The following is an 8,120-nucleotide window of genomic DNA, read 5'->3' as shown; positions in this document are numbered from 1 at the left end:
GTTGACTTGGCGAGTTGTGTCATGACATCAACATTGTGTCGACTTGGCGAGTTGTGTCATGACATCAACATTACGTTGACTTGGCGAGTTGTGTCATGACATCAACATTGTGTCGACTTGGCGAGTTGTGTCATGCCATCAACATTACGTTGACTTGGCGAGTTGTGTCATGACATCAACATTGTGTCGACTTGGCGAGTTGTGTCATGACATCAACATTACGTTGACTTGGCGAGTTGTGTCATGACATCAACATTGTGTCGACTTGGCGAGTTGTGTCATGCCATCAACATTACGTCAATTTGGCGAGCCGTGGCATGCCATCAACATTACGTCGACTTGGCCAGCCGTGGCATGCCATCAACATTACGTCGACTTGGCGAGCCGTGGCATGCCATCAACATTACGTCGACTTGGCGAGCCGTGGCATGGCATCAACATTACGTCGACTTGGCGAGCCGTGGCATGGCATCAACATTACGTCGACTTGGCGAGCCGTGGCATGGCATCAACATTACGTCGACTTGGCGAGCCGTGGCATGGCATCAACATTACGTCGACTTGGCGAGCCGTGGCATGGCATCAACATTACGTCGACTTGGCGAGCCGTGGCATGGCATCAACATTACGTCGACTTGGCGAGCCGTGTCATGACATCAACATTACGTCGACTTGGCGAGATGTGCCATGACATCAACATTACGTCGACTTGGCGAGTGGCGAGTTGTGTCATGACATCAACATTACGTCGACTTGGCGAGTTGTGTCATGACATCAACATTACGTTGACTTGGCGAGTTGTGTCATGACATCAACATTGCGTCGACTTGGCAAGTTGTGTCATGACATCAACATTACGTTGACTTGGCGAGTTGTGTCATGACATCAACATTGTGTCGACTTGGCGAGTTGTGTCATGCCATCAACATTACGTCAATTTGGCGAGTTGTGTCATGACATCAACATTACGTCGATTTGGCGAGTTGTGCCATGACATCAACATTACGTCGATTTGGCGAGTTGTGTAATTCCATCAACATAACGTCGACCTGGCGAGTTGTGTCATGACATCAACATTATGTCAATTTGGCGAGTTGTGTAATTCCATCAACATTACGTCGACTTGGCGAGTTGTGTCATAAAAAACATCAACATTACGTCGACTTGGCGAGCTGTGTCATGACATCAACATTACGTCGATTTGGGAGCTGTGTCATGGCATCAACATTACGTCGAGTTGGCGAGTTGTGCCATGACATCAACATTACGTCAATTTGGCGAGTTGTGTAATTCCATCAACATTACGTCGACTTGGCGAGTTGTGTCATTACATAAACATTATGTCAATTTGGCGAGTTGTGTAATTCCGTCAACATTACGTCGACTTGGCGAGTTGTGTCATAAAAAACATCAGCATTACGTCGACTTGGCGAGTTGTGTCATGACATCAACATTACGTCGACTTGGCGAGTTGTGTCATGGCATCAACATTACGTCGACATTATGTCGACTTGGCGAATTGTTTGTCGACTTGGCGAGTTGTGTCATGTCATCAACATTATGTCGATTTGTTCATATAATTAACATACACCAGTAAATAACATTAACAACAAAAAACAGTGTCAAACTAGTTAATAAAATCACGTTCACAGTGTCATTATGCAAAGAAGAGAGAGCCAATGTGAACCATCTCGAAAGCGGTTAACAGTTAGTTTTCGGTTCTTGAACGAGTTTCGTTTGTAACCTTGAAGTTCGTGTGAGCGTCATTTAAATGTACGATTTAATTGGTAGGTCGAAACCGATTACGAATGTATTGCGTGTGTTTCAGCCCGACTTTTTAGTAGTTAGATCCGGGCGATACATCAAAGTATATGCCAAATCAATGATGACTGCAGTCGGATTCTTTAATGTGGGGAGTCGATCGACAGGCTTTAGAAGTTACACTAGATTTAAAATTCAATGAATCACTGAGTCAGACTTGAAATGCTAAGATCATTGAAAAAGGGAGAATTTAGAAATAAAGTAAAATTTAGAAATAGGTTCAACCTGTTAATCGTCACACAAAGTGGCTTTAATGTGTATTAGAAATGAAATATAAAGGAAAATATGTTTTGTGCCCTACGGAACCCTAAAGTAAGAAATGTTTCATGCGTGATTGCATTCAAATAATGGGTTTCATCAAATGTTTAACGGTTCCAGGAGAGACTCTTGACCGCGACATAAGCAGTACATGTTTCGGCATCAGATTGAAACTATTAGCCATGTGAGATTATAAAAAAGATATAATCCGTTCAAATAGAATTAACAAAACTGTATTTTGTAAACAAAAAAGGAAGAAAAACTGCACGGCAACGTTCAAGATATGGAGTACCTACCTAAGGATTCATATTCTCCGGTGAACAACATTTTAAAAAAAATTTAAAAAAAACAAACGTGCAAGCATGAATAAACTGATTTCTAAGAATCAAAGTATGAAAAAGAAAAATAGAAAAAAAACATGTGTACATATACATATAAATAACGTCTTCATGATTCGGCAGCAGGGTTTGGTCCTGTTGCCTCTGTGTTGTGAGGCATCGATTTTTGGACTAGGGCACTTGTGGCCTAGTTCATAGCCATAAACGCGCTATCTGCATTCTCAAGCCGCATCTGGGTTTCACTGACGTAATGTATTCATACGCTGTACTTTGATTGGATTGCCGTTAGCGAATTCGAATAATCAAAGTAGTACCAGAACTGATTACAATGAAAACATCCAATAAAAATAGTTCTCCTAACAATTCAAGCTTACTGTATGTTCTTTTAATGAAGCACAAGAATTTCATACGTAGCGAGTGAGTTAATCGGGTTAACTACATGAATGTTCTTGCATACGGTCAGATTATATGCAATAAGAATATGAACATGTTGGAAAAGTACGCATCGAAACTTTTTCGTTCAATGCTCTGTATTGATAGACTGGTACCCTCTTTCTCTTTTATCCGAAAAGAAACCAGTATCAGCTAACCGCGGTGCCCGTCGCGCATTCGAATGTCTTGTGAATTCATACGTAAAGCGAATAAAGCGTGCGGTCTAAGTAGAAAACAACCAGGAAAGTTGGTTTAAAAAAAGTATTGTTATCCTTGGTATTCCGAACTCGGTCCCTGATCTTTTTTTTCGACATAATTTGCATGTTTCCGTGATATGTTCTTTTCGATACAAAGTTTTTTTTAACTAATCATCGCATGGCACTTTTTTAAATACAACATGATTTTTGGTTTTTATTGTTCAAATACTATTAATGTTAACTAAAAACCATATGCCGCGTACCTGTATAACTTTATATTTTTGAGGAAAAGTAAATCAGAGTACCAGTCTACTTAATGACCTCAAAATTTTCTCGGATCGGAGCGGCCGAATGATTCAGACATGTTTGTTATCACTACTTCCGGATGCTGATGATGTGAATTTCATAGTGTTTTATTGAGGAAATTTATCAATAAAGCCGCCATTGAATAATTACCACCATCAAACGGATTTATTTTCATCTTACCGTGGGTAGCATTTTTAATTTGACACGTAAATTTTCAAGCAATACAAGTTCGTTTGAAAAAATCATGTGATTTCAATTTTGCAAAATGGAGATAAAAAAATATCAAATATGCGCATACTTATTTATGAAGTTTCATTCTAAATGAAGCCAAATGTATGAATATGTGCACAGCATCTGTGAATAAGATGATTGTTTACCTATGTACATAGAAAAATATTGGAGCCAATCTCAGTGTAAGTACATGACATTGTGATAAACCATCGCCATTGATAAAACAATGATTTCCTCTCTTATATAATGCACCAGTCAATTGTTACCACGGCCCCCTCGGGGATATACCAGGGAAAAGGGCTGTGTTTTTACCTTTCAGATGTCCTCGTAGCTAAAGAACTTCAGCGAACACATTATATATTACCTTTTTGGACGTGTTGTAAACATCAAAAACATAAATATCAACATTAAAGTTATGGAAGCCAGAACTAGTGTCCTCGCAATGCCGGGTGATTGCAGTGGTTTTGTCTTCCCTCAAAATATATCAGGGAATTGCTCTTACCTTAGATCCCCGGGGTGCGGGGTTATTCACGGGATTTTACCACCAGTTCGTTCTCGCAGGGCAGGGATTTTACCGGGGATTGGCTGGATGGAAATCCGGGGGGGGGGGGGGCGTGGTTACAATTGACTGGTGCATACTTTACAAGTTCTTTTTCTGAAGATGCTTTGTGCTCACTTTTTGTTTTCTAGCCAAGAATGAAAATCAAAAATCAGTCAGAGATACAGTATGGTGATGCATTGTTGTTGATAGATCAATATAAATTTGTGAAATATTTGAGAGAAAGGTGTTTGGTTAAATAATTTACAAGTGTAACTTTTGAGTTTTATTTAACAATGCAGTGCCGAATATTGTGGAGATAGAATTGAATTTGTATTAATTAATCAGTTGACTTGTGGCGTTTAGGGAACAAAATTAAAATCAAAATATTCAATAAAGTTCCCTTATCACCCAATGTTGTGGAATAATAAAGTAATGAAGATTTAACCTCACAACAGTCTTTCTCAAATGCTGTCCAGGCTTTTTTTATGCTTAAGAATATCTAACCTCGCGATGTCAGACCAGAAATCATCTTGGCATGAGATTGGATCACTGTGGATCATTATGCACCAGTCAATTGTAACCACGGCTCCCACATCCGGGAGTATACCAGGGATAGCCGGCGAAATGGGCCATGTTTTTACCTTTCATGTGGCCCCGCAATGCCAGGTCTTCCCTGAAAATACAGTGTGGATGGGGCTTAACCTAATGTCCCTTGGGTGCGGGGCATTTGGTGGGGACTTGACCATCAGATTATCTCCGCAGGGTGGGGATTTTAGCTGGGGTTGGCTGGACCGAAAGTAAAAGTCCCCGCTATTCCGGGACCGGGGGACGAGGGCATGGTTACAATTGACTGATGCATTAGCTTGTGTATTCAGATAAAGTTAGGATTATATATTTATTTATATAAGTTATGCTTTGTAATCTAAATCAAAGATTTGAAAAAGGCATCCTTTATCAATAAATGCAAGTATACATAAATGACTGAGCAAATATTTATGTATCATCCAAATATGAGTACCTTGCAGGGTGAATGTTATTTGTAAAAATTATACTAAGTGAGCTTTCAAGATTACCTTTCCAATCGCATACACAATGCAGTTTGAAACCTGGATAATTAAAACAAATCTTGGTTATAGACCATTACTATTAAATATTTGATAAGTCACAGACATTATAAGGTACAGTTTAAAGGGGTTGTCCTCAGTTAGTGATAAAAAAGCAAAAATATAAAGAAAATTGTAGAAGATTGACATAAACTTGGTATCGATGTGATTAATGCATTGAAACTTACTAACTGATGATCCCCATAGTTTACAAATGATTTATTAATAGCAGTTATTTCGTGTTTTTCCATTAAAAAAAGATTACTAGGTATGTCTACCGAGTAGAATTCATTCCTTATGCGTGATCTGCCGTTGATGTTATTACATGATATTAGCGAGTTAGGTATACATCTGGAAAATTCCACCCAGTAAAAGTAAGTCTTCATAGCATAGTGGATACGACACTTCACTGCATTTTTTTTTTCATTTTGGTATTTTATTTACAATAACGATATCGACGAATAAAATATTTTATTAAAAAAGTGTACTTAGATTCGTTACAGGAAAAAAAACACTTTTTGGTGCCAATCTGGTGTACAGTCCCTTTCATGAACAACAAGTGAAGCCAATGCTGTATTAATTTGAGACAAACAAAAAGAAGACAGCACAAAGTTCAAAAAGTGTGACCAATGTCAGAATACCTTACATCATTTATAAATTTGCATGCGATTCAGACAATTTTAATGCTAGAAATAAAATAAAATCCTTCCCTTGAATTATTCCTGTCATAGTTTAAAGCTACACTCTCATAGATTTACCGTTTTTACAACTTTTTTTTTTGTCTTGGAAAGAGCAAATTTTTGCGTAAACATCTTCAAGCCAATGATATCAGATTGCTGACAAACAATCAGCTCATAGTTTGTCATATTTCCGTTCGAAAATTAATGTTTTATGGATTAAACCGTTACTAAATCTGCCATCTAAATTTTGGTCAGCAGTCTTATATAACCGGTTTCCATGGATTTTCGCAAAAATTGGCTCATTCCAAGACAAAAAAATAAAAAAAAGTTGTCAAAATGAGAGTGCAGCTTTAAACTCATAACAAAATGTCAATTCACTTCATTTGACATAATTTTAAACAGATGAAAAGATGTTATTTTTAAAAAGCACAATATATCCTTTATGTGACCTTACATTATAATGAATTTATTCAGATCAGTGACTTTTCTTGCACTTAAATGTGAACAAGAAACCTTGGGATTGAACACTAAATGAAACAAGAATGAAATTAAATGAATCACAAAATATCATCAAAATTATACACACAAATGTTCTTTGATATACCAAAAAATGAAACTTTTTAGACTTTCAAAATTTTAACATTTACTAAATACGGTTATATAAAATGATGAATACATTTGTAGGATTTAATATCCTACTAGATGTAATTCGGCTTCGTTCATTTTTCTAAACTTTCTCTCAGTAATGAGGAATAAATTTTATTCACTGCAGTTGTTTTATAAGTTTATGAAAATAAGAACAATTGAAACAATTCATTAACTACTGTTGATCAGTGCAGATTGTGGGAGGTCATGGTTGATTTCAATGAACTACCAATAAGCCCTGTCAAAATTGGATACTGATTGGTCAGTCAGGTGCTTTTGGTAGGCATGATTAGCATGCATGTTAATTTTAACCATCATTTATGAAACTGAAACTGAAACTATTTTATTTGATTAAACGCCTGTTTCTATAAACATATTCAACGGCGTTTTACAATAAAACAATCATAGTAAAATATGCAAAATGATAAAATGTAAAATCACATTATCATCAAATGAATACGATACACTTTACATTCATCAGTAAAAGACAAACAACATCATGTTAAAAAATAAAAAAAATAAAAAACAGCAACAGGAAATATTGAGTATTCATGACATAAAGCATTCAGTTCTATGAAACCAGTTGGCACAAGTTAAATGTTACTTATTGCTCAGTAAAAACAGCACCAATACATTCAATGTAGTTATCATTAAAACAACGAGTAAAAATCTCTAAAGTAATGAGTTTTAAGATTTTTCTTAAAAACATCCAAAGATGGAGACTGTCTAAAATATAAAGGCAACTTATTCCATAACGTTGGACCTACTGTACTGAAACCCCTATCATTAAAAGTTTTCCGTTTGTTAAAAGGGGTTGAAAAGCAATATTCTACATTTTTAACAGATCTAAGATTCCGTCCTGTTGACACTGGCTTGTTTAAAAGTTCAGTTAAATAAACAGGAGCATTGCCAATAAAGCAATTATACATTGTAAAAATAAAATTTTAAAATTGATTCTAGCTTTGACAGGTAACCAATGCAGTTTGAACAAAGATTCCTTAGAACTGTCATATTTACTGCGACGTAAAACAAGTTTGGTGCACATATTCTGAATTCTCTGCAATTTCTGTATTTCGGTCTCAGAGATACCATACAAAATAGAATTGCAGTAATCTAAATGAGATATCACTAATGAAAGAACTAGAATTTTAGTTGCGTCCTCTGTCAGATATTTGCGAATGTTTTTTATTCTTAAATAGTTCAACATTGCTGCTCTACATTTTGTTTTGACATGAGTGGTAAACCGAAGACATTCGTCTAAATATGCGCCTAGGTACCGTATACACTTAACGTTTTGAATAGTGTCACCAGCAATATCAATGTCTGTGGTACGACATTTATTTAGTTGTGCTTTACTCCCAAATATTATAAATTCTGTTTTGGTAGTGTTCATTTTTAGTTTATTTGTGTTCATCCAGTTGTTGATGGTAACAGCACACTCTTCCAGTTTGGTTATTGCAGTAAGTTCATTAGTTACTGAAGTTAGCCGAAAACGTTTACTAGCTATATGGTCGTCGGCAAAGCCGTAGACGGAAATAGTTGGTGGAATGACATCAAAAAGAGTCCCC

This window comes from Mya arenaria, chromosome 8 (assembly GCF_026914265.1).
Source record: "Mya arenaria isolate MELC-2E11 chromosome 8, ASM2691426v1".
In the NCBI taxonomy this organism is placed as follows: domain Eukaryota; kingdom Metazoa; phylum Mollusca; class Bivalvia; order Myida; family Myidae; genus Mya; species Mya arenaria.
Note: the sequence above shows the minus strand (reverse complement) of the source record.